The sequence below is a fragment of the Anas acuta genome, chromosome 2 (assembly GCF_963932015.1).
Source record: "Anas acuta chromosome 2, bAnaAcu1.1, whole genome shotgun sequence".
Lineage (NCBI taxonomy): Eukaryota > Metazoa > Chordata > Aves > Anseriformes > Anatidae > Anas > Anas acuta.
Genome location: NC_088980.1, coordinates 37,081,371 through 37,109,079, shown reverse-complemented (window position 1 = coordinate 37,109,079; position 27,709 = coordinate 37,081,371). Strand labels below are relative to the sequence as shown.

Here is a 27,709-nt window from a genome sequence, read left to right as displayed (position 1 = left end):
AAAATTATATTAGTGGTATCAGTAGGATGCAGAAGGGGAATGATGTATGGTGAGGATGATATCTGTTGCTTTAGGTGCAGGTATGTGGGTGTTAGCCTGTACCCACGCTCACAGGCTGAGGATATTATTGGTAACTGCATGGAACCAGTCACTGAGCTTTATTTCTGTCTACGTTTGAGTAACTCTTCTTGATTAAGAACTCTCTGTGGTGACATATGGTGTCGTTATCTGGCAGATTGCAGAGCTCACCACTTTGTGGCAGAGAAGCCCAAAATCTGCTTATGGCTGAGGGTAGGGCAGGCTGTGTTGGATTGCTTGGCTAGCCTCACATGGAAAAATGTCCTCTCGTGTCTGTGAGGCCATTTCATTGCATGCTCACAGGTGAGGCTGGGTGGGTTGCTTTTAGCAGACCTGCTTTACCTTCAGGTAGGTGTCAGGCAACTGTCAGCTGTGACCACTGCATCTTCTGCATCAAAGCAGTCTTCTGCTTTGTTGATGGTTGTGGTTGTGTTCCCTGGCCCCAATCCAGACGGCTTCTAGGATTTTCTTCTCTGTGAGAGGCTGAGCATCTCTGTGATTTTCCACTTAGGTTAAGTACAAATACAGTTAAGTTATGCTGCGTATGATGGAGGGTGAATATAGTCATGGTAGAGCACAGGATAGTTCTAGGACAGCCTTTGGGTTGACTTGAAGGTAGAATTCATGGAGGTGTCTGAACAGTTATTGCCCCTAGTTCATGCCACAAACCTTTTTTTACCCAAAGACCTTTATCACTGCTGGAGGCACAGCCAAGGAGAAATAAACGTGATGATGAGCTGCAGCTTGTAATGAGCGCAGAAATCTGAAGTCAGTCATTTTAGTTTTTGTTGTGTTAGGCCATAAATTGTGGCAAGTAGATACTATACCTGGAAGGCTCTTCTGCACAAGTGGCCACATTTAAAACATGGTAGAAGGAAGCGGGTTGTGCTGACCCGCAGCTTTCATGCTATAAACTGAAAGCTTTTGTTCTACGGACTGGCAGATTAAAAGTTCTTGATTGTGGATTGGGGTTTAAGCTCACAAAACAGGGGTTCTCTCTTTCCAGACAAGCTGACATTAAACTCAATACTATTTTTCTGGCAAAATATGGAAAGCTATGGTCTTTGACCTGGCAAGCAACCTGTAGAATATATCCCATTAGAGCCAAAGTTCAAGGAGATAAGGCTTGCAAGATCAGGCAATAGCTGTGAATTTCAGTATGTTTGAGACGAGACTGTCTTTGAGCCACATACAGTACAGAAGTAACTCCAGTCTTGGGATAAGTTGAGCAGTCTTACATCCTTGTATCTACTGGCATTAAGACAGTGCCCTGTACTCTGACAGGTTACGTTCCTGGGGTGCTCCCAGATTCTCATCTGGGATGGTGCTGCCTCAAGCTATGAATATCAAAGCAGGATCTCTGTGTACATGCACTTGGCACAACTTGGTTGGCTGTAAGAAGGATACACGTTCACATACCAGGCTCTTCCAGGCACTTTTGGAAAAGCCTTCGCAGAATATTTCCAGCCAGGTTTTGCTTTGAAAGCTGCTGCAAAACACTAGCTTTCATGGATTTATACTGCTTTGAGTCATTTGCCTGTCTAAATATCAAATCCAGAGAAATGCTGTAAACAAGTGAGCAAACAGCCACATAACTATGGTTCCCAGGAGACAATGATCTGTTAGAAGGGAAAAGTGCTTGTTTGGTCACAGCTGAATTACTAATATTCCTATAAATTGCTTCTTTAGGGTTGTGTAACATGTTTGGGAATGTGGCAATAAGAGATGTTGAAATGGGGAACAGACTTAGAGGAGTAGAAATGGAAAGAAGCCAAGCCAAAATACACAGTGAGCCTTTTCCAGAGACAGGTCAGCAATGATCCAAGTGTATTCCCACAAAATGGAAGTTCAGAAGGGAACCGTAAGCAGTGGAAAATATTACACGCTCAACTTCTGTTACGAACCTCAGTCACTCCAAGTTCATTGCAGAAAAAAATGTTCCTAGAGTTTAAAGACCCTTTTACAGTTTTTTTCTTCTATGTTTAAATATCTTACTGTTAAGTAGGCTAAAACTAGGAAAAAAGATTAACTGTTTTTCTAACATAGGAAACTTTAACAATAGAAATACTTCAGCAGTTTTCATTCATAGAGTTTTTCAGAATAGGACTTCTGTTTATCCTTAGCAATAAGGCAGCTCTAAGGAGAAAAGGTTTGTGGAGTATGTTTCAATTGGGCTCTTTTTTTGCCTTAGGCTTAAAAATTACCTACTACCTTACATCTTTCTACCATCTTGGCAGTTAATGGGCATTATTCTCTATAAACAGATGCCCAGGCAGGGACAGGTAGCACCTCTGAGTGTGGTGGCAAAGGAACCCCCTGGTCTGAATTCTGTTTGTCCTCAGTCGAACACTTTAACTGGGGAGCATCATGCAAGCAGTAAAACCATGTATGTGTAGCTGTTGCATTCATAACTCAGGCTGCTTCCAAAAGCACTTGGCCTGGTGGCTGCTGTTGCCTTTTTAGACATGGAGAAGGGCATGTGTAGCCTAAAAAGCCTGATCAATGCATCAAGCATGTGTCCCATGGTCTAAGAAAGGCTGTTACAGCCTTGCCTCCTCTTATTATATCTTGCTTTTTTTTTTTTTTTTGAGATGGGCTACCTCTTGTCATCCAGCCAACCATCTGGCAGAGTGTGATAATCTTTTAGCAGAAGGTGGGATTTTTTTTTTGCTTGTGTGTGTATATTGTATGTATTCTGGTATCTATATTTTTGAGTGTTTTAGTGTCCTGGTGGCTATGCGTTATCCTAGCTACAGATCAAAGATCACTGTGATCCGCTTTGCTTGCGTAGTCCTATAAGCTGTTTTCTGAGAGCAGGCTTCCATGAAGAAGACTTTGTGATGTTTATTGATATTTAGTTTGTATTTCATTTTAAAACTGTGTGTATATCCTGGAGTGTGTCCAGAGCAGGGCTAGGAAGCTGGTGAAGGGCCTGGAGCACAAGTCCTGTGAGGAGCGGCTGAGGGAACTGGGATTGTTTCCTCTGGAGAAGAGGAGGCTCAGGGGAGACCTCATTGGTCTCTAGAGATACCTGAAAGAAAGGTGTGAGGAGCTGGGAGGAGTCTGCCTCTTCTCACAGGTAACTAGTGACACAGGACTAGAGGGAATGGCCTCAAGTTGTGCCAGGGGAGGCTCAGGTTGGAAATGAGGAGACATTTCTTCTCAGAAAGAGCAGTCAGGCACTGGGACGGGTTGCCCAGGGAGGTGGTGGAGTCACCATCCCTGGGGCTGTTCAAGGAAGGGTTGGACCTGGTGCTTGGGGACATGGTTCAATGGGTGATATTGGTGGTAGGGGGGTGGGTGGACCAGATGATCTTGGAGATCTTTTCCAGCCTTTATGATTCTATATATGGTATTAGCGTATTGTTATCCCATCCCAAACTAGCTGCAAAGTGATTGTTTTGGAAGCAGGCAGGAACCTTTAGAAAAGATTGGAGAACAGTCAGAGCTCTATAGCTATGACGCTACAAAGAGAAAAGACAACCTTATAGTACTAACAGCACCAAACTTCTGGCACTGATTATGCTCCTAGGTCAAGAACTAGACTCTTTAACATCACTAATGGAGAGAGAGACAGAGATGCTTCCTCTATTCAGAAGGTGATTTATAGCAGGAGTGTAACTTAGATACACTGCCTGACCCTAGGGAAGTGCATACGTCTCTCCCTCTATTACACAGAACTTCAAAGACTTATAGTAAGTATCAACAGTTGTTTCATACGAATATCCACCCCTGTCTCAATTTTTCAGTTGTTAAGAAAATCCTGTATCACGTTTGTGGAGTTCTATTACTGTTCTTCCTCAGAAATCCAGTTGGACACCTTTGTGGGTTGTCCTTGCTCATGATTTCCCAAAAGGAAATAGGTCAGAAAGCCTCCTCCATTTTCTGCTGTTGAAAGAAATGTGCTAAGAAAGGTTCATTATTTGCCTGTTTGTTTGAATTACACACACCAGTGTGTCCAGCTGCTCTGGAGAGCAGCCTCCCAGCTGCACGCTGAGTCTGCCATCCAGCCACTGCTGCTGAGCAGGGAGAAAGGAGCTGCTCTTAGCAGATCTCACGGGGCAGTGGACTCTCATCTTATTTCAAAAGCAAAAATGTTCATTTAAGGTGAAAGGCATGAAACTCTACTTCACAGAATGGAAAGAGAAGGAAAGCATTAATTTAGATTTGTATTTATGGTGATGATCAAAATATCTTGGAATAGTAGGTTGTACAGAGTCGAAGTACTTTGTTTCTAGCTGAGATCAAAATGAGCCTATATCCCCTCTGCTGTTGCAATGCCTCATGAAATTGGTAGGCTGGCAGTCCCACGGTTCAGGTCTGTATAAGCACTGATCTCTGGCAGACCTGCACTTGTGCTGACTGGTGATCAAGACTCCCATGAAACACTGCATTGGTTGTCGCGTTAAAGGGGTGTAGCTGATTAACCGTTACGGGCCCGGTTGGATTCAGAGTAGTGAACCAGTCGGACATTCACCAAAACTGGGGGTCCGTTCGGACATTCACCAAAAACGTAATAACCACCTGGGGGTCCGCTCAGACATTCACCAAAAACGTATTAACCACCTGGGGGTCCGTTCAGACATTCACCAACAATGCATTAACCGTCTGGGGGTCTGGTTAGATTCAGAACACTGAACTATCACGGATAACCACCCTCACCCTAGTTGCATTAATGAGAGCTATCACAATGCAATCAAGTATGGTTTATTACAGCAACAGATAATCAGGTTCTTTTGGATTGCCGGTGATAGTGACTATCTGCAAAAGCAAGCTAGTATGCATGAAATACACAGGTGTTACAGGTGTTCTAGGTGTGGGTTCTAGGTGTGGGTTCTAGGTGTGGGTTCTAGGTGTGGGTTCTAGGTGTGGGTTCTAGGTGTGGGTTCTAGGTGTGGGTTCTAGGTGTGGGTTCTAGGTGTGGGTTCTAGGTGTGGGTTCTAGGTGTGGGTTCTAGGTGTGGGTTCTAGGTGTGGGTTCTAGGTGTGGGTTCTAGGTGTGGGTTCTAGGTGTGGGTTCTAGGTGTGGGTTCTAGGTGTGGGTTCTAGGTGTGGGTTCTAGGTGTGGGTTCTAGGTGTGGGTTCTAGGTGTGGGTTCTAGGTGTGGGTTCTAGGTGTGGGTTCTAGGTGTGGGTTCTAGGTGTGGGTTCTAGGTGTGGGTTCTAGGTGTGGGTTCTAGGTGTGGGTTCTAGGTGTGGGTTCTAGGTGTGGGTTCTAGGTGTGGGTTCTAGGTGTGGGTTCTAGGTGTGGGTTCTAGGTGTGGGTTCTAGGTGTGGGTTCTAGGTGTGGGTTCTAGGTGTGGGTTCTAGGTGTGGGTTCTAGGTGTGGGTTCTAGGTGTGGGTTCTAGGTGTGGGTTCTAGGTGTGGGTTCTAGGTGTGGGTTCTAGGTGTGGGTTCTAGGTGTGGGTTCTAGGTGTGGGTTCTAGGTGTGGGTTCTAGGTGTGGGTTCTAGGTGTGGGTTCTAGGTGTGGGTTCTAGGTGTGGGTTCTAGGTGTGGGTTCTAGGTGTGGGTTCTAGGTGTGGGTTCTAGGTGTGGGTTCTAGGTGTGGGTTCTAGGTGTGGGTTCTAGGTGTGGGTTCTAGGTGTGGGTTCTAGGTGTGGGTTCTAGGTGTGGGTTCTAGGTGTGGGTTCTAGGTGTGGGTTCTAGGTGTGGGTTCTAGGTGTGGGTTCTAGGTGTGGGTTCTAGGTGTGGGTTCTAGGTGTGGGTTCTAGGTGTGGGTTCTAGGTGTGGGTTCTAGGTGTGGGTTCTAGGTGTGGGTTCTAGGTGTGGGTTCTAGGTGTGGGTTCTAGGTGTGGGTTCTAGGTGTGGGTTCTAGGTGTGGGTTCTAGGTGTGGGTTCTAGGTGTGGGTTCTAGGTGTGGGTTCTAGGTGTGGGTTCTAGGTGTGGGTTCTAGGTGCGCAGCCTAGAAATAAACACGTTAAAAGGATCAAAGACTCTATAGAGATTTATAAGCAAATATTCAGATCTCACCCAAAGGCGTCCCAATGGGGGGGGAAGAGAGGCTCAGCCCGTCGACTGATCCCAGGAGTCAGGAGGTCCTAAGGATGTTGTATGTCCTTGGGATGGTATCTCCCCTGACGATGGTATCTTCCCTAACATCCCCTCTCTCTTGGGCCAATTTATATTATTTTCTATCTTTTAGGTGGAGCTTGAGTGGCTCTAGTCAAGCGTATCTTACTTATGATTGGTGTAAAGTTTTCCCGTCTCCGTTTAAAGTAATAGGCTCCGAGAAATTCAGAGCGCATGCTCAGTGAGGGGTGGTCGCACCTTGGAGGCGGGTAGCTTTTGGGATGGAGGTGTGTTTTGGTATTGTAATGATATTATAATGAGCAAAAAGAACACTAGGGTACAGCATTTGTCAAAACATGACAGGTCTTTGGCTTAGGGTGGCAAAAAGTGCAGCTTTGTGCACAAGAACAATCGAGGCCCCACCTGATTACAGAGCCTAGCCGTGGTGTCTCCACTCCACTCTACGCTCCGTGGTGTTCCTTAGAGCTAGCACACCAAGTTTCCCCAGCGCGATAGCATCTAAGGTTGGGACCCTAGGGAACGCTCAGATAATGCAGTTATGCCCTACCCTGAAAGCCTCTTCAATGCTGTACCTTTTCCTTAAAAGTGTGAATGTTAGTTTTATTTTCCTAGTTACTTCAGGCATTTACACCACATTGGTCTGACCACAGAAGAAACCCCAGTGTTTCCTGGAAAATATAAACCCAAAATTGTATAAAATATATTGGAGTAAAATGGGAATGGATGTCTTAAAGTACAGCTCCCCAAACCTCAAAATAACAAAGACCAATTTGATTTTAAAAAGAAAAAATCAGATGTATGTGATTTAAGTTAGCCCACCTGTTAACTTTTTTTGTTGTTTTCCCAATGATAAAAGCAAAAACAAAAAAAACCACTTTGTGGTGGTGATGATTTTGGTTGAAAACTAAATTGAAATAATCACTTTCAAGCTATAATACCACTCATCAAGCATACCATGTCTGACAGGATTTCAGTTTGCAATTCAGACCTTCTTCTACTCAGAAGTAATTTTTTTTTTCCAGACAATGCAGAGCCTTTCTAACCTTTTTGTCATTATGGAGGATCTGAAAATGGCGTCTTGTGGCAGAACAGATCTATTTTGTGGCCAAAAGATCATGAGATCAATGCAGATGATTTTTTCTTTTCAATTTTGTGAGCTGGAGAAGAATTTCAAAAAGTAACAGCTTCTTGAAAACTGATAGACCTCAAAACAAAAATAACAAAACAGTTCTTGAGAGTAAAAAGGGGAAAATAGCCAAAACACCACAGGTGTGTGTGTGTGTAAGCATAATATGGAGAGAAAAAAGATGCTCTCCAAGGTCATGTTAAAGCAGAGGTGACTAAAAAAAATAAACAAACAAAAAAAATAGTTAACATATGGGTTCACCTCTGCTTTTTTTTGTTTTGTTACCAGGGTGAGATACACAGACAAGTACAGCTAGAAGAGTACAAATTGTATACACAGGGTGTTCACGTGGAAAACTGTACAGCCAAAGCATCCAGACAAACCGCATATCCTGCTGAGTAAGTTTAGAGTCTGTCTTGAGGGGCAAAAGGGATTAAAAACTCCCTGTGCAGGTGTGTGTAAATCTCTTCCTCTTCTCCTGATGTTAGTGGATGAAACCACTAGCAAAGCTTTCAGCAGGGCTACAGTTCACAACCATTCACTGGAAAGAAAGGACCATCCCGGGGCACCTCTACGTGCTTCAGGCTTGGTGGCTCGTGGGATCTTTCCCTGATGTGGTTTCACTGAAGGGATTCTGAACCTGCTGCCAGTCTTGCCTGCATCCACAGTACGGAGGGCAGGTACTGGAGTGTACCAGGTGTTAGTTTACATTGGTAGAAAATCTCATGGCTTCTGAGTCATGTTCCAAGGCCCAAAGGGGTGTTTATTGCATTGCTTTACCAAGCCCTTTCCCAAAGCAACAACTCTGGACGTGTTAAACTTGAGATTTTAATTTGCTTTTTAATAATAGTAATGAGTCGAAAGTGTTTCTGCATTATGTAATCATACAATTCTCTGTGCTTTTTCTTTTTTTAAAGAAAACCTAGAAACTAGGACCCTGAGTGCTGTGGTAAATTTATCCCTTGAAAATTAGTACAGCCAAAAGGATGAGATTGGATGATGATTACTTAAAATTAGTCTCCCCCTGAGTCTCTGGCAAAGAACTGCAGAGTGTAATTTATGCAGCAGGCTTTCTAATCCACCAGGTTTCAATGACGTAGTAAAAATATATTACTAATGTAGATACATGTGGCTGAGCTCAACTGTTTCTACTGATTTCTTTCCCAAAAGGAAAAAAAACCTTTTGCTTCAACAAGCTATGGAATTTATTTTAAGGATGGTGGCCAAATTAGCTATTTCGGGCTTGGTCAGCAGATCTCTTGGGGAAAAAGCTTTTGTCTTCAAGAGACATGAGAAAACTGCCACAAACACCTTGAATGTCATCTGAAAACAGATCCTAATTGTGAGCTGGGATCTCAAACTATGGCCTGCAGTCAGTGGGCCTCATGTCCTTGTGGCTGTGGGCCATACAACACAAGTATCTGGCCTGTACACACTGAATGGTGCTGGTGCCAGGCCTGCTCTGTGGGAGTGTGCCTGACCTTGTGAGGAGATCTATTGCCTCACTGTGCTCAGCAGTCAGGACAGGCAAAAATTACAAACTTCCACCCATGCCAGGCTTCTAACAATTCATAAAAGTGGCCTTGTCTCTTGCTCAGTGTTTGAAATTACCTCAGTGCTGGGGCTGCTTCAACTCTTTTGTGCTGCCAGGTCCCATGGCTGGTAGAGGAAGGGACTCCCTCAGCGCTTGTCTGGGGTGGAAATGTTGAGCTCGTGGTAGCCAACCCGTTCTTCTCTGAAGTTGTACAACAGGATCTTGCTCAAGAGTGGTGTTTTGCTGTACCCAGGTGGGATAATCCAGGAACACATGGAAGACAAAAGGTGGTGGTTGCAGCCAACCTTTTTCTAAGGGAAGAGACCTTGCTCCTATGTCACCTTTACAGTTGGTGGGGAGAAACAGAGGAGCTGGTCCTGGGGTGATGGAGAGCATCTGCTCTGTCACCTGGGGAGACCAGCCTGCCAGCTCGCTCTTGTAGGGTAGGCTGTATGGATGCTTCTCAATGAGACCTGCTCTCCTGCACAGCAGTAGTCAAATCAGAGAATAGGTCCTTCTGCTTTCTCCTTCAGACTGGAATAAAAGAAAGCATTTTCTTCTCAGTCACAAGTATGGCCTTGCAGGTTGAGCTGCTTTGGTTAGTTTACCTGTGGTAAATCCATGTGCTTGCACAGATAACTGTATGTAAGCCCATCTGGCTGGCAACGTGGCGGCCACAGGAACTGCTGCTTTTCCTGTCTCTGATCCTGTGCTTGTTGGAGGGCTGTTCATGAATCCTGTTTGTAGATGTGACCAGAGAATTGGGCTTCTAGCCAATAAGCCTAATGTTTTATAAAAGGACATATCAGGCAATGTAAACTGCCCTCACAAGGAAAGTTTACATGTCTAAAACGTCTAAACCTTTTTAATCTCCTGCTTCACCATATACTGCCAACTTTCTCCAAGAGAATCAAGCTTCTTAAGCCATTCTTTCCGACAGTAAATTATGCTTGCGTATCTAGCCAACAGACAGACTATGCAGTTGCTGGCGTTTCTCAAACTGATATATCAGGTAATTATTAGTCTCTATAAACAATTCACAATCAGCAAAAGAATTTGTTTTAATTGCATGCATGACAAATGAATACATTAAACTTTAATCTATTTCTAGCTGTTCCATAAGCAGCAGAGGTTACATTAAATGCATTATGAATTATTCTAAATCCTCTAATTCTGCAGTTTGCAAGGAACTCCATTTTCCTCTCTGACCATATCCTATTCTTTCTACACCTGAATGAAACATCACACACCAAGGTGATCTTGATTGTGTCCTACTGGGAAGCAATAGTAAAGCAGCGTGCTAAACTTTCTTAGTTTTACCTTCATTCATTGCCATTCCCAGATATATTTTCTTTCTCCTTTGGCTCGCGCTACCTCTCAGTTGGGGTTTATGGAGTTGCTTTAGAAATTAGCTCATGCTGCTGTTGCTAGTGAAATGCTATTTTTTTTTTTTTAAACATGTAATATATGTATGCTTAGGGACTCAGAAAGCTGAGGCAGTATTATTATGTTCCTCTGCTCCTGTCACTGATGCAGTGTTTAAATGCTGGCTGTTACTCTCATGAAGCCTTCGATGCCACGCTGACTTCCACCTCCATCTCATCTGTATTAAGTGTGCAGGAAAAAAACACCAACAATTTTCTGGCTCAAGTCCTTGTTTAGTTTGTTCTGGAAAGCTGCTTCAATTTACTCAGTACCTTTGGGAAGCTAAAATCCATTGCTATGCAAGAGTTAAGATACTGAGCTCTGGATTGTATTCAGGACCAGAGCAATCAACTCACATAAGCAGCTTCATTAGAGACAGATGCCTCTGGGACTAGGACTATGTTTTTGATACTATATATGTGCACAAACCTATGCCTGCATGCTTTTCTTTGTCTCACCTTCTTATTGTATTTGTATGAATTTGTAAAACTCTTATTTTAGCATTAGTGACCTGTTTCTAAAAACTTTAATTACACAAGATTTTAACAGATGATAGTATGAGCTTTGTTGCCCTGCAAGTTAGTTCTCCCTACTTACACAAACTTAACAAGTTTCTAAAATGTCACTTTAACCCTTTTCCATACAACAACTTAGTTGTAATTGCCTGGTTATGAAGTAATGTCACTCAAATCACAGCTGTTGCAAAAATAATCAAATTGTGATCCAACTGCTGTCATTACCCTCAGCTAGTTTGCTGCAGGTACCAAATATAGAGGTTATACATGTGATCACGTATTGTATCCTTTAAAGAGATCTGGATAGTGGCAAGAGGAATGCAGAGCTACTTCCCAGAGTTAATATCAACAAGTACATCCAGGCCAGACTTGTACCACAGTTTTAACATTTGCTTGCATGCATTTGTGTGTGCATTCAGACTGTTCTCATTCTGCCTTTTCCTTTGTGTGGCTTTAACAATTCTGGTTTTAAGAAAATTTCTAACATTTAAAAAAGGCAATGTAGTATCCATGTTAATTCTTTATTTGTGGGCTGTTTCTTCTGTTGGCATACTCTTGCTCACACCGAGTTTTACATCATGTTGAACTTGGTCTATCCACAGGCAGCCCTCTCACAGCCCAGGAATGGTAAATAGCTGCTATGTGGCTAGCCAAGGCAGGAACCCAATCAGTGAATGATTCAACACCAAACCCACCCACTACAACAGCAAGCAAAGCTGTGGGAGATGATCAGGCTGGGCAGACAGACCTGCACACCTGAACCAAAGACTGGGAGGATGGCAGCCATCCTAGCCCCAACGGGGACAGGGAAGAAGGTGGCAAAGGCCACCTCTTGGTGGCTCCCCATAATACAGTAAATCAGCTTTCATGCAGATTTGTATGTTCTTCTTTCTCTTTATAGATGCACTTTGCATTTTTAAGGTTTTAATGTGCTTTACACTGTAAAGTCTTTAAAGTTAATAAATGCTCTGAAACTCGGTATTCCGTTTCCTCAGGCAATTGCAAAATTTTTCCTAAGATTTTGCTTTCTCCTTATAGGGAATAATCTGCCCTGTGTACACCTTAAGGTTTACCCATTTGTATTCCCCATGACTCAACTTTCTTTTCAAATTCTTTAGTCAGCTGTCACGTTAATCAGTTGAGATTCAGATGTCACATTAACCAGTGTAGTCATGTCCCATTTGTAGTAATCATCTCATCTGAGTCCAACATAATATTCCAGTCAGTGGATTTATCTAGCTCTTGAACTCAGATAATTTTTCCTTTCCATAGATGAATTCTCTTTTATTCAGAATGTGTGTGCTTTGGGCTGGTCTTGGGTATATTTTCATTTCTGCAAACTAACTTAAAAACACCTGATTTTCCTACAGCCAGAAGGGTGGTGGCTTTTTTTCCCCCCAATAACTGGACATACTGCATGCCTGTGCTTGCTCCCACTTGTGCTCCTGGTTGTCTGGTTCTGTTGGCTGGTCTGTTCACAGGCTCTGTAGAACAGGCTCATTGAGCTGCCTGTGCTCCTTGCTGTCTGATGGCCTTCCCAGAAAAACCTGATGTGGTCTGATGGGTATGTTCTGTATATCAGATTAATCTTCATGTTTCTTCTAAGTTTAAATCCAGCAAGTCTTAAAGAAGTTTTGGATCTCTGGTCTCTATTAAAATACTGACATGACTAAAAGGCTTTGTAAGTGGTTGAGAACAAAGCGTTTGACTGCACAACTGGTATCCTTTGTTTCTCTGTACCATATTTTTATTTAGGTTACTTGTAAAGTTAAACCTCTGAAAAGTCTTGTATAGACATACAAGAGACAGAAAAAAATACAAAAATATAGCTAATTTTTTATATGCCTGTACCCTGACAGGAAGAGACTAGAATAGTTCAGTTGGAAGGGACCTTCAAAGATCATCTAGACCAACTACCTGACCTCTTCAGGGCTAACCAAAAGTTAAAGCGTGCTTTAAGGTATTATCCAAATATTTCTTGAATGCTGAGAGGCATGGGGCATCAACCGTCTCCCTAGGAACCCTGTCCATGTTTGATCACCCTCATGGTGAAAAAAATTCTTCTCGCATCCTTTCTTGATGCAGTTCTGTGGTGTTCCCTTGATTTGTGATGTCTGTGTTCAAAACTTCTTCCATTACTTGTTGCATTTCTGGAAAGTTCAGGATGTAAAAGATTGTCTTTTTTTTTTTTAATTTTTGTCCCCAAATAGAGAAACCTTAACAGTGAATTAAGCAGTGTGGTTAGGTGCCAGCTCATGAGAACTGAGTACCAGAACTTGTGACTAAGATGAGCTGTTAGTATAACTAAGAAACACAAGAAGGAAGTGATCTTAAAAGGGAAAGATAGCAGAGCGTGTCTGCCTTCAGAAGTCTGAAGTCGAAGCTCCGCATGGCTAACTGAACTGGTTCTTCTACACTGCTGAACTTCAGCTTGAGAGCTAAAGACTGGGCAGCCTTACAACTTCAACAAAGAATGGGGTAGCTCTGCTATTGATTTGTAAAGGTGAAAAGCCAAAACTTGCTTTTGTTTCATCTAAACTTGCAAGCATCTGATTAGCTCTTTAGGAATGGGTGTCACAGCTTTTCTTAAGGACAAAATAAGAACTGAGCAATGATTTCAGTATTCAGCTCCCTGTCCTACAGTCTCGTGGCTGGTGCCCCCATCTATTACTATGCATTATGGCTTTTAAAAGTGACTCAAAACTAATAAAATAGGAGTAGTTTCCATGAAGTGGTGTGCTCTTGCTTTTCCACTGAACAGACCCAGAAATACTTTGGCTCATGTTAGATAACATAGTGAAAGAGAAAATGCTTTTCCTTTGATCCATAGAGTTTGAACTGCAATGTAAACCAGATGGAAAAATCCCATAGGATAATTTTCCCTTCTTTTGACCATTGAGGGCCATCAATCCAATCACATAAGCTCAGAGAGCCCTTGAACAGCTACGGCATATTTACAAAATGAGTTGGACTGAGAATTTTATTGTTTGAACACAGTGGCTGCATGGAAATAATTTAATGATATACCTATCATATAGTCTGAGAAAAGGCTGAATTGTATAAAAGACCTTTCACTCTGACATGAATCTGAGACAGGGTGACTGGGGCCAGGAAATCAGGAAATTTGTGGAATTCATAGCTCAACATGCTTTATTTTTGGTTGCCTAAACACCATAGGCAGCTCGGCACTTCAGCATCGGCTGTACTTCATATTTTTGTCATGCCCTACTGCAAACAATTTTAATAAAATGTGCATTAAATTAATCCCAGTTTTACTGAAACAGTTTCAAAGGAACATAAAACAAATTGTAAACTGAAGTGGAACAATCCTGAAACACAATAAGCTTGTAACAGGCTGTTTATCAGATGCATATGTTCCACCTTTAGGTTTTATGTGCTGAACAGGTTTCCTACAGGTATATCTATGCTGCGGAAAAAGCACTGATAGAGAAGGAAAACAACACTGATAGGTAAACAGCCCATGTAAATGCTTGAACCACCTAATGAGAGTGTCTACAGAAATAAGGATTGTTTGAAATACCTCCATTTACTTTTTTCTTAGCACTTACTGTTGTTATTTTGGTATACTTTCACTGCACTGACGCTGAAATTCATAGCAGTGTGCTCATCATAAATCTCCAGTCAAAAGTGAAATGCAAAGCCTCAAATAGCTCCGGTCATATCCATGATCCTTCTCACAGCCCTCCTTCACCTCATCAGACATCATCCTAAAACCAGTTCCTGCTGAGATATTTATACAGATTGGTACATCAGGAGACCTACAATGAAAGTCTAAACTAACTTTAAAGTTAGTTTTATGGAAAAAATTTACATAAAGGGGTGCTTGCTCTGAAGCTGATGTCCAGCCTGTTTCTGTCCTAGCTGTCTAGCCACTTCTGTAACTTTCTGATCATCTGATTGAAAATTCAAAAGTGATGAAGGTGTTGGCTTCGTTTCAGTAGCAGGTACAGCTTTTGTTGGTCTCAATAGCAACTGACAGTGACTTCTCTTTTGGAGAGATGGCAGCTTTGTGCTGCTGAAGCTCTGCTCTTTTAAATGGGCTTACTCCAAGGCTGGTGTGAACCGGTACTGGAGAAGATTCAGAGCCAGACACAATCCTGCATAGTGAAAATACTTTGGTTTGATCAAACATGTTCTGTGGTACAGCTGCTTGTTGACAGCACGTAGATTCAGATCTTGGAGGGGTGATCACAGACAGGCAGATGTATTCGTTATAGAAACTGCCAGGCTTGACACTCCTGAATGGTGTCTATTGTCTTTGCCAGGAAGAAAAGCATCTTCGCTTTGATAAAGCTTTCTGATTCAAATTCTGTAGCAGGTTTGTTCACCTGGAGTGCCTGCCTCGTGCTTTGGTATTCAGCTCGTCAGTGCAGGGAGAGCTGCATTCCCTCATACCCGCTCATTAGATAACTCATCTACCTCTAAAGTGATCTTGGCACTTGTTTTGTAGGCTCACTGGATTATGTGAATGCAATATCTCTTAATGCTGTCATGCTTAGCTGCTCAAAATTCTTGCTACTGCATTGTGGTGTGGATTGCAAAATTCGACCTTTTGCAATAAAAAATGAGTTTTGTCCTGCCTGGATCATAAGAGACACTTTAAAAAAAAAAAAAAAGGCAGCCTGTGTTCCAGTAAACCCTGTTCTGTGTAACTAGATGTAAATGACTCTCTAGCAGGTGGCTTAGTTATCCAGTACAGCCAGCATTTGCATACCTATTTTGAGCTAGGTTTCTGCTTCGTGACTGCTCTTGTCCTTGCAAGTGGGTTATACTTCTGAGGATGTAAGGCTGCAGGACTTTGGTCTTAAATTGTGCTAGCCAACTGGTTTATTAACTTAAACAAGCTCTTCAACTCCTTCAGCCCTTTGGAGCACAAGAACTAGAGACTGAAACGAGGAAATATTTCATAGAAAAACATGAATAAAGCTTAGAGATTAGAAAATAAGTTTAGGCACACATTTGTTACTGTATGGGTTAGTGATACCACCAACCCATTGGAAGGGAAGGCAACAGCACTCTTTGTAGTTATATTATGACAGATACAAGCTTGTGTGCATACAGTCTTAACATATTACCTTGTGTACTGTACACCGAAATTAAAACACTTTATTTTCTGCTTGACCAGACAAAGTTTGAACAATAAGCAAGGATTCAGAATAATTTTAACTTCAGTCGCTATTTCTGCAATTGCTGACATAAGATTGAATTATAAATTGGGAATTATAAATAGTCCAGGTGTTCAAATGAAAAAAAAAAAAGTTAACCTTGCTGTAGTTTTTCCATGGTAGGATTACACAGAAAATCTTGGTTTGTTTTTTCTCTTACAACATCCAGGTAATTCCCAAGAATGTTGTGAAGAAAACCAAGTAGCAGTTCAACCGTGCTTAAAGAACAACTTCAAGCTCTTCAGGTAGACTGCCAAAGAGAGAAAGCAGAAGACAGACGTGCTGTATGAACAAACCAAGTAAGGTTGCTTGTACTTTCACACCCTTCTTCTGGAGAACGTTTCATTCTGCTGATCCTCCATTCTTCTTGTTCTGACCTGCATGATTTGAACACTGCTGCAGATCAGATCTGGTATTCAGCAGGGTTATGAACATCATGATTTGAGATTTGTGAGAAAGCTTTCTGGTGGCTTTTCTCTTCAAGGTAATAAAGCGATGAGTCATTGGAGACAAGTTTTTACTGAAGTCCCTGCTATTTTGCAATTCAGTCTAGGAAGTCTTAGAGATAAGTCACGACATCTTTGCTGTTTTTATTTCTATCAACACCCTAAACTGCAGTTGAATTCTTACCCTTCCAATTGCTGCAGCAATTTGGTTGGGCACCAAATTCAGTGGACAATTATAAGGGGACAACTTAATGAGGAATAGTGGTCTCTGCAAGCTCCTCTCCATTGCATTTCAGCTAGCTTGCTTGTTTGGGTAGGGACGAAGGAATAAAGCGTGGTGAAGGGATATGGATTCTGCATCCATCTGTACAGTTTGGAGAAAGTCATTTCACTCTCTGTGCTGCCCTTTATGGCCTACAAATTAGGAAGCTTGGCTTCACTTTCCTTTGGGGGAGTACACTGAAACCCACAGGCCTCAGTTTCTATATGGGAGCCCTGCATGAACAGATCTTCTGTTATGTATTTTGTAATGTGCTGATCTCAATAATTTTGCTCATTCGGAGAAAAATGAAAAGGAGAAAGGAAGGTAAAGGTAGGTCATGCTTCACAGCAGCCTTCTCCATTAAAGTGTCTGCTCTTCAAGGTCTACCTCCAACTTACTACAACTACCTGTAAAAAAAAAAAAAGCATAATTTGAATTTCTCCTCATATATTTCCGTGGTTTAGAAACAAATGATATGTGGGTAGCTATAACTAGCCTCGGAGCATTTATATACTTGTAAAGTGGGTGTGCTTTTTACAGGTTATAGGAAGAGGATTTGTCATCTGGGGAGATTTGTTTGTAAAAACAGGCCTTGAAATTAACGTCTTCCAAGTCATGATTCAAATTGTTGTCCTCCTGCAAAGACTGTTGTCCCTCTCCTTTGCCCTCAACCCCCACTGAAACTTTTGATTTTGACCTCTTGAACAGTGAGATGATCTCGAAGACCTTGTAAAGTACAGGACATACCAGTGTGTGGTTAGGTACTTTGTAAGGTAGTTCAATTTAACCAGCAACTTCTAATTGAGTAGTTAAGGCAAAATCAGTATGTGGAATGATTTTAGCAAACATGAAGACAGCAAAGTTAAAGATCAGGCTTCCAAAGGCATCTAGTACTGGGAAAGTGGGGGCCAGGCTGAGGCTCTGTTTAGTAATTCTTCATCTCACTGCACTGAAGTCCTAGAAGAAATAAAAGTGGATTTGGGTAACCTTGTTTTCTCTCTGAAGATCCATTTGTGTTTTGCTTCAGCTTATACAGTGAGAAAATACTTATGCCCCTAATACTTTGAATACATTGATCATATGCTGAATACTAACTTTTCATATTCAAACCTGCTCTTTTCTGTTGCATAAGTGAAGATTTTTTTTTTTATTCTTTAAGCAACCACAAATAGGGAGCTTTTATTTTTTTCCTGTATTCTTTGATTCCTGGATTCTCACATAAGGTTGCCAAGAGTTCAAAAAAACATTTCACTACTTAGACACTCAGTGTATTTTATTTCTGCTTATGTTTCTCTTGGTTTTCACTCCTTTCTCAGGATTGAAGGCAGCGCTCTCTCTTTCTCTCTCCCCCTCCCTCCAGCCCTAATGTGCATTTTATGGATTGGGCCTTTCTTTTGGCAAGTTAGCAGGAAAGGGATTTTGGAACACTTTTGCTTGAGTGTTAATTGTCCTTCACAAATTAGCCAAGGTCACTGGCTTTTGAATCAGTACAGTCTGCAGGAACAAGTACAGGGCCAGAAGTAAAAATGAAAGCAAATTTCTCTTGGCATGGTAATTGTCTAATATACACATAGGTGTAATATCGGAGTATATGTCAGCGGTGTAACTTACTAACCTCTTTGATACAGGGGAAGGCTTCAAATTATGTAAAGAATTAAGTCTCTTGGGGAAAAATCCCATTTTTCTTTGGTATTCAAATACCTGCCTCTCAATTTTCAGGTGTATCTTCAGTATCTTAGTCTATCTTGTATCTTATTTGTAGTGCAATTGCAAAATAAAGACTTTAGTTTTTGATCTGCATTGGTGTTAGGCAAACATGGAACAGAAAAACCTTTTGCTTCAAAAATCCTTAAAAGTAGTATTAAGAATTATTGTTATTTTTTCCACAAAGGAGCAGTGCAAGTGGTGAGGAAACCCCAAAATTACATCTCTAGTAAATGCTGAGAGTTCGGAAAACTGTATTCAACAGGGTGTCCCAGGCACTGTGTGCACAAGCCTACCACTCCAAGCAGTTCCTTCAAAATCCATGTGGTTACTGAGTGTAGATCCACGTATCTGGGTGTGAAAACAGCACAGTTTTCTCAGCAGATCTCTTCCCAGGGGGAAAAAAGGCCCTCATTTTAAAGGAAATGTTTTAGAAAAACAGTTTCAGTGTAATGTTCTAAAAATGCTTGGATAATTCTAGATGATAGCTGAAGGTATGTAATTTTTCCTATTTATGATAAGTACTATTGTAACTTTGAGGTGTGAGGAAACAGTGGAATTTATACTAAGAAAGAAGTTACAAGAAGATGAAAACAAGGAAATTCCAATTTGGTGTCTTAGCTCAGTTCTAGTCACGAATAAAGGAAGGAAATAGTATACAAAATCCACCTTTAAATTAAATACATGTGGATGTGTGTGTGCACTAAGTAGATGTTTACATACATCTAAAATGTTATTTTTGTACATGCTTTAATGATTCAAGTATGTAATTAAAAGCTATGCATAAGGCTTTCTAAGATCTAAGCACCTTAGATCTTGTTTTCAAAAATAACATTGGCACTCACGAGCCTTTATTTCATTCAGAGTTAATGGAGCATACAGTCCTACGTGTTTGGAGCATTCCTATTTGTAAAGGGAATTTATTCACGCTCGTTTAAATGTTGTTTGAAAATGAGCGATGAATCAAAATATACATGCACAAAGAAGCAATACTAAGAACATCTTTTACATGAAGATTTTTTTTGGGTGTGCTGCCACCTCATCTCAGTTGCACAAAGCAACCTGAACACAGCAGAGACTTGGGAGCTTCATCTCTTGGATCCATAGGGACAATGGGACGCCTTGCTGGTGTACGTTGTCCTTTCTCAGCTCAAAGGGATTCAGGGAATATCATGGGGGCACTAGGATCCTTTCTGTAGGACAGGAGCCAGCCCTGGAAGGCCACGCAGAAGTCAGTCCTCTGAGGAAACTTGTCACAAAAGGCTTCCACTGTGTAAAAGGGCTGTGATCCCACTGTGCAGTGGGGAAAAACAGAGCAGAGTTGGTATCAGTACAAATCAAAATACTGTGCTCGCTGCAAAGGTTGCTAATATTATCATGACACATCCTCCCGGATCTGTCAATATGGCAAAAATGTGGTTCACACCATTCGGACATATCTGCCTGGTGATTTGGGAATGCAGAGCTGCCCCACCACTGCATGCATCACTGACCACAGCACCAGCTGAAAAGAGATTTTGGCACAGCGTGTACCATGTTGTCTGTCCCCTGTATGGTGAGAGGACCCCTCTGAGGACCACGAGCCTCACCAGTGCCTGGGCCATGTGGCAGGAATCTGAGCTTCGACCCATTCTTGCTGCCTTCAGGGCCTCAGTAACTGAGACCTGATCAAACTCAGCTGTGCATGCAGGAGGGGCAGGTGTTGGTACCTTGCTCATCAAATCCACACTGACTGAATCAAGAAGAACCATCAATGAGACCTTGTGATGCACCTTTCTAGCCTCACTGTCATCTTGCTGCCAAATTCCAACCTCCTGCCCCAAACCTTCACAGCGATCACTAGCTGGTGGGGAAAGCTGCCTCTGCTACTTGCTTTTGTTCTGGAAAGTGACCAGCCTCTTAGGGATATTTCCTAATCAACCTCAGGCAGAGGAAGGGGCATGGAAGTTTTCAGCCCTTAAAAGTTAAAGGTCTGACAGAGTTATAAGCAACTGGAAATGGTGTGTATGATGGAAAGTATTAGTCTGCTGTAACAATGGATGGAGCAGTAGCAATACCTATAATTATAGTTGTAAGTGACAAAACAGAAAGGAAAACTATATTCCAAGTGATTTAAAACCAAGTGATTGTTTTAAACCTGGGCCAGATCATCCCCTCCCACGTTAATACACCCAGGAGGGGATTTCTGCTTGGAAACTGCTATGTGGGGATCCACAGACCTCTCCTGGACTGACTCATCCCAGAAGCACAATCTCTTTTTGCTCCCCCAAAGGAGTAAATTTTCCATTCCAGGTGGGCATGCAGATATGTGAGTTAAATTGTTCTAGGTCATGCCCCAAATTCTTTCTGATCCAACCCCTCTCTTCGCTCCTCCTCCCAGTTATCCTCTTTTCTTTGGAGACACCCTTGTAGCTATGTTGGTTTGTTGGGAACAGTCTCCAGAATGGAAAAGGGAGAGAGATAGAAACTACACAGCCTCCAGCCCTTGGGGCTGATTCCACCTCCCAGCACAGGTTACACAGAGAGGGAAAGGGGCAGTAGAGATGGAGTAAAAAGCAGCTCTGGCTTTAATGAGGGGGAACGCCTGTATAGCGTGAAAAATACTCATACCTGGCTGCTGGTTTGTTGTCTTCTTAAAATATTACAACTGCTGTTCTGAGGTAGCTAGGAAAGTAAATAAAAGCATCCCTATGCTATATCAATATATATATATATGTATATTATAGTATCTTATTTTTAATGTAACTTTTTGGCAGCGTGTGCTGAGAATCAGAGATTTTCACCAAAACAAGGGACCTCAGAAGAAAGTCTGTTTGTCCTAAAGTGGCTTGTTGTTTCATGACCTTTCACAGATGTTTTGTGGATTTGTCATCCTGTGCTACAGAATTGCTTTTGTTAGGATGCAGAAATCACTCTGTGCTTGCAGAGTTGTCAGTGATGTGACTCAGTCCCACTGCATAGACCTGGATTGGGGCAATAACTGGATAAAGGGGGAGGATATATATTTTTTTGTAGTTTGTTTTGGTAACAAAGCAGAGAAATTGCACTAACCTTTGCTTTCTCTCCCTCCAACTAGTGGTAAAAGTCTAAGATGTATTCATAAGACAAGTGAGTGATGATCTGTGGTAAGGATTTATTACTTCACCAGTTACTTGAATTTCTCCCTCAAGATTACACAAAAGGCAATTAGAGGGCTTTTTTCTCAGTCACAGAGAAGGGTTGAGGCAAAACCAGGTAACAAAGAGTGAAGTACAAAACAAATGATGATACCACAAAAGAATCTGAACCCACAACTGGAAATCCCTTTAGTACTGACCTCTTACCATTGGTCAAGGAAGAGTCCTCACAAAATCTAGTTTATCATGAAAACAGAGTCTGGGATTTATTATCTAACAAATGTTTATTATTTTTATATCTAGTGAGTGTTTTTCAGATAGATGTCCTAGAAAATGAGGGAAGCATGCCTTCAAGCACTCACTGAAATTCTGTTTGGACAGTATGGAGCCACCTCTATCATCTCCTCACAGACACCAGCTGCTTTTTATTTAAACCAGCCATCTGAGATACTTACAAGTACCTCTCCTATCTGTCCACAGTGCAGGACAGAAATAAAGAGAAATAAATTGGGTACGAGGCTCAGGAGTGGAGGGAAGTCCTCATACCCCTCAGCCAAACATGAAAATGAACAGTCCCCAGTACCTGAAGGCCCTTGCAGGTGTAGTGGCAGGGCAGTGAGGGGAAGGCCAGCTTCCCTCTAGGGAACAAGTTCCTCTGGCATTCCTGTGACAGACACAGCCCTTCGGTCCCATGTGGGGGCATGGCTGCTCTGATGCTAACAGGGCCTGGTGTTCCCTGACACCCCCAAGGGTAGCAAACACCTTCTGCATGAGGCCTAGGACCTCTTTCTGTAGCTGTGCTGTTTTGGTTGTTTTAAGCTAAGAAGGTGGATTAACTAGATAGATGATGGTCCCTATAAGAAAAATCCATCCTCTTTTGCCCCTGTGTATTCCTGAGAGAAGGGAGTGAGCCACAAACCAACACCAATGCTGTAAATGTTCAGCAGCTCTCAGGAGCCTAAGGACTGAGGGGAGGGTGTTGCTCCACAAGGAGATCAGCAGCAACCACAGCCCAGCCATGAACATGGAGGGTCTGCCCAGAGCATGTCCTCTTTCTCCTGATGTTTGCTTGCAAGTACCAGAGGGAGAGGCTGGTCTGAAAGTCTGTGTTTTCCTCACTTGCCTTGTTGCTCTGGGCCAGGGCACCCCCCCTGCCCTCCTCACCACCAAGGGCTGCGTGTCCTGGAGAAGAGGTGTGGGGGAGACCCAGCTACACCAGGGTGGCCAGTACACAACCTCACACAGGCATTATGAAGAGAGATCCATTGCTGCTGTTGCTGTTTGCTGCCCCAGGCACTAGCTCAGCTCTGGCTTGCCAAATTCAGGCCGGCCTGTAAAGCTTTCCGCCTCCCTGGCCGCTGGTAGCTGCCCACCTACGTGCAACTGATTCATGCAGCGTGGAGGGTGGCTTGTTGGTGCTCTTACAGCGATAGCCAAGCACATCGTGTATTTTACAGCCCATTTACAGTCTCCAAGGTGACTAATGCTGATTTATGTCTTCGCACTGTGAAACCCTCGCCTTGTGTTGTCAAAATGGCAGGCCTGCTCCCAGGATGTTATTAGGGCCCTGTGTAAGCATGGTCAGCTTGCCACAATGCACCTCTCTCAGTTGCCTTTAGGGTACAGCTAGAGGGCAAAGAATAAAGCTTATTCATAGCCTGTCCCCCAAACCTTTTAAATGCTTCCCAACAGAGGCAGCAGAGCGAGGAAAGCCACGGATGTAGGAATCCCATGGCTGGCTGGCTGACCCTCGGTTGCACAGCCCTGCCAGTCAGCAGGAATTAGAGCGCAGTGTCAGGCCTGAAGGGTTTTGGGAGACAGGCCTCTTGATAGCAGGACAAACCCTGTTTATCCTTGCTTCTTGGAGCTGCTTGTGCCATATGATGAGGCTCCTAGGCTGGGGGACATGGGTGGGGACGTCAGGGACTTTCTTAGCTGCTTTGCTGCACTGCGTTCCCCGTGCAGCACACCACAAGCACTCAGGCAGCGTTGCGCATGAAAGGGTTTTTAATCCAGTCCAACGAAGATAAGTCCCTAGGGCTTTCCCCCTTGGCAGCAAGTACGGCTATGTGACTAGGCGGTTAAGAAAACATAAAAACATAAAACAAGCCCCGGGAACTGCTGCGGTAGGCTGAACAAAAATCTTTCTGTTGTGAGAAAAGCAAAGGTACTGAGAGGCGTATGGCTCTCATATGGCTCCGAGGTGTGTGTGCTTCCAGCTTTCTGGCCATCAGCCGGGTAGGGATGTCCTGTTCCCATCACGCTGCAGCTTGCACCTCCTGGCGTGTCTTTGATTGCACATAACGTTGTCATTGCAGCAACCTGTGGGACTGCAAGCATGGCTGAGTGCTGTGTTTATCAGCATAAAGACCATTACAAGCAGTTTCGCCAATGAGCTTGGCATTCTGTGCCATTCTGTGCAGCAGGGAAAAGATAGGAAAGGTCAGGTTTTAGCAGAAAAAAAGAGAAACTTCACAGGGAAAGGAAGAAAAAAAAAACTATCAGATTAATTTTGCATCTGTTCTTACTTAGGGGCTACGCTCTTGTGTTGACTGGTTACCTCAGATTCAACATTTGAATGTAACGTGAATTATTTTTAACTCCAGCCTGGTAAATATCAGCTATCTGCTGCTCAAACTGCATTAGCAGATAAGTTGCCAGGCTAAAGTGAATTCATTAACTGGCAGCAGAAAAAGCATTTACAGGATGGGAATCATCATAGGAGAAGGGAATTAAGACATCCCAAAGTGCAAGCAAACGCACCCTGGCATTACCCCAGTAGAAAATTACTCAACAAGGCTATGAACTCCTGAACTAATCTGTGTCCCCTCTGCTTGGCCTCCTTGATTGCAAGCTGGAAGAAGCCTCCATGTGAGCAGGCTGAAAACATCTTCTGCACAACAGCAGCTTTTCCTTGCATATCCACCCACCTCCATTTTCCCCATTGCTGGGCTTAAATGAACAAGCTGTCCGTGCAGCCCCCTCATGTTTGTATGTCCTTCACATCTAGAAATCACAGAATTTCTAGGTTGGAAGAGACCTCAAGATCATCGAGTCCAACCTCTAACCTAACACTAACAGTCCGCACTAAACCATATCCCTAAGCTCTTCATCTAAACGTCTTTTAAAGACTTCCAGGGATGGTGACTCCACCACCTCCCTGGGCAGCCTGTTCCAGTGTCTAACAACTCTTTCAGTATAGAAGCTCTTCCTAACATCCAACCTAAAACTCCCCTGGCACAACTTAAGCCCATTCCCCCTCGTCCTGTCACCAGGCATGTGGGAGAACAGGCCAACCCCCACCTCTCTACAGCCTCCTTTAAGGTATCTGTAGAGAGCAATAAGGTCGCCCCTGCTAGAGAATGTCACCAAACTGGATGTGGGTCACCAAATGGGGGGGGAGTGATTTTGATTCACCAAGTCTTTCGTCCATAGTACATCCTTCATGCTCAAGAGCATCCCACAAGTCAAAATCGGCAGTCCCAGAGACACAGCCCTTTCTGTGGTCTGTGTGTTCTGTAACAGGCTTTTTTAATTAGGCTGTAAAGGAAACTAAACAATTCCTTCCTTCCCACTCATATGGTTCTCCTTAGAGCCACCTTCTTCCCGCCATCTCTCCTCCTCCTCCAAAACAAAGAAACATTCCTCCTTTTGCTCCTGACGTCGTTTCCAGCAGGCAGCTCTGCCAAATAGGCTGGCAGGGCGCTGCCTCCCTGTGCCCATATTTCAGATGCCAGAGCTGGACTACCTGGATGAGACCTTTCAAACAGAGAAATTTACCAGTGCAGTGAGTGGCATTCGCGTTGTTCCTTGTGCTTGCTGCTGCTGGCAGGGCGATGACAGGCCAGTGCACCTCACAGAGCTGGTGGCTTCGGCTGCATCTTGCCATGAGCACGATCATACCAACTTCAAGGTGCTTCCTTTACCTACCCTTTTTCTTAGGGCAAGGATACCTCCAACAGTTCTAGCACCGGTATATAAGTTTTTTTAGCTACCTTACATGTGCCCAGCGGTTCAGAGTTGGTTCCCCTGTTGACAGTTTCTCTCAATTAGTTCTTCTTAAAAGTAAATCAAAAGTTTAAGTTCACATTCCCAGTAGGGGCATTCATTCTTGTAACAGAGAGAAAATTGGGCCAGAATAAAAACTGATTTGGACTGTAAATGTAAGAAAAGTGACAGATGGACAAAAAGAAAATGAGCACTTCTTGCTAGGAGGAGGAAGACCTCACCAAATTATGATTTACAGGCCTCTGCTTGGCCAGAGGTGTCACTCCTGACTTGGAGAACTTTTATCTGGAGGTGTATGGTCCAAAAGCAGGCTGAAAGGTGCTGAGATCTGTAAGTAGGGTGGCTCAAGACTTCCTGCCTGCAAGAAATAAGACCTTTAGTTTAGTTGTATGTAGAGGGAATTACCCTGGTGATGTCTCAGTCCATCTCCAATTCTAAGGTCCTGAAATTTCAGCTGACCACTCAGACCAAAAGGATAACAAGGATAACTTGTGTTACAGCCTTCCAGCTGAGGGTTGAGTAATGTGAAGATGAGGGAACAGCATAGGCAGAGCTGCTCTGTACCATGTTTTTTTCTTCCTCTTGAGACATATTATTGGAGACTTAGGTGGTGATGGAGGCTCCATCTACAATCTTCAACTTTAAGATCTGCTATAACCTGCTATATGCCACTTTAACCTTTTCTCTTCCACAATCTTGTCAGGCTCTGGCATTCCTCTTTAAACAGAAATGTTCCTCTACTGCAGGATCTTTTTGTATGTTTTTGCAGTTAATAGGTCAGAAGTCAAGGAAACTTTGTTTTATTCTTGTATTTCATGTATAAGGTTTGTTCCTATTAAAAAAAAAATATAAATATTTGTACATAATAAAATATATGGAAATAAATTGGGGTGGTGGTAGTGCAGGAAAATTCTTTGAGTCAGGAAAAGAAATTATCCATTAAATTTTCAGGGGATCTATATGAAGATATGTGTGGGTTTTTTTTCTGGAGACAAAGTGGTAATATAGACAGTCCATTCAAAATGAAAATGGTTAACTTGCCAAAAGATTTTGATTAGCCAGAATTTTATGCTTGGAACTTTACATCATTTCTTAATCCTGTTCCATAAAAATATACGGCCATACGTAAGTGTTTAACATCACATTTGTAGGAATTTGATCCAGTTTAGCACATAGTAAATTAGTTACATGAAGGTTGCTTGCTTTATGCTATGCTGTCTGTTCCTAATACCCTGCCTGCCTGACATTCCACTCTCCCCATATGTTCCATCCCTAAGATATAAAAATATAAATTCAAGATGAGAAGATTAGGACCACCCTCGAATATGTTGCCTTTTCTCTCTCTATATTTTAAAAAGAATCCTATATTTTGGCCTACCAATAAATCAACCAAAAAGGAAAATGAAAAGCATTCATTTGCAGATGATGCAGAATATCTACCTTAATGAATTTACAACATGAGCCTCTTCATTTGTGTGGGGTTATGAGGCTTATATCATGTTTTCAGGGACAGGTCATAAAGAAGAGCAATTAGCTTGTTTTTAAGACAGGAATCCAATCAGTCAGAAGTAAAGACAAGTTTCCCAGGTGATCAAAGTCCATTTTAAACCAGCTCACTTACACAGCTAATATATATATATTTTTTTCTTTTTCTTTTTCTTTTTGGATTTGGGTCAGATATGAAAGGATTTAATCCCCACATAACTAATCCTCTCAAGAGCTAATTTAAATGGAGACAGATCTATCAATTACAGCATTGCTTCACTACCCAGCAGAACTTCTGAATTACCGAGGCCTAATTTAGCTTGAAAATTTGTTGAAGTACTCTGTTACTATTTCAGATAAAATGGAAGTAAGTGACTGGGTTGAGAAAGGATAAGCTTAGGGGTTTTCTCTCATCACTGATGAGGGATCCCTTTGACTGAAATTCTATTTTCAGAGCCTGCTCCTGGGTGAATCCTGGCAATGGTTCTGTATTTCTTAGTCAAATATCACCAACAATGCAGATTCAAGGCAAACAAAACTATCTTTGAATTTAGCAATTTATAGAACCAGCTTTCTAAGCTGCTGAAAGAGAAATCTAGATGTTTACTGCTAACATTTTCTCTTAAAATCCGTTTGTTATCTTGAAACAAATTTAGATTTTATACCTGGGGAACATTTTGAAGAGTCTGCCATGTCCTTCACTCCCCAAATGAAACATTTCGTGTAAGGCCGAACAAAACAGTATGTTTGGACAAAGACAAAACATTATGGCTACTAATTTCTATGTCAAAAAT

At 42.5% G+C, this 27,709-nt stretch overlaps 1 long non-coding RNA gene across 4 annotated transcripts in view; it reads left to right on the top strand.

The window, feature by feature from the left end:
• The window catches only part of LOC137852512 (uncharacterized), a 48,962-nt gene extending 30,562 nt beyond the window's left edge, over positions 1 to 18,400 (top strand). For 2 of the 4 annotated variants that reach the window (XR_011093897.1, XR_011093895.1), the window contains one exon: positions 16,064 to 16,686. This is a non-coding gene — a long non-coding RNA (uncharacterized lncRNA). Of the gene's footprint in view, positions 1 to 7,522; positions 7,633 to 16,063; positions 16,687 to 17,142 lie in introns of those variants that run through there. The other 2 variants (XR_011093898.1, XR_011093896.1) reach the window with 2 other exon arrangements.
• The last annotated feature ends 9,309 nt before the right edge of the window (positions 18,401 to 27,709 follow it).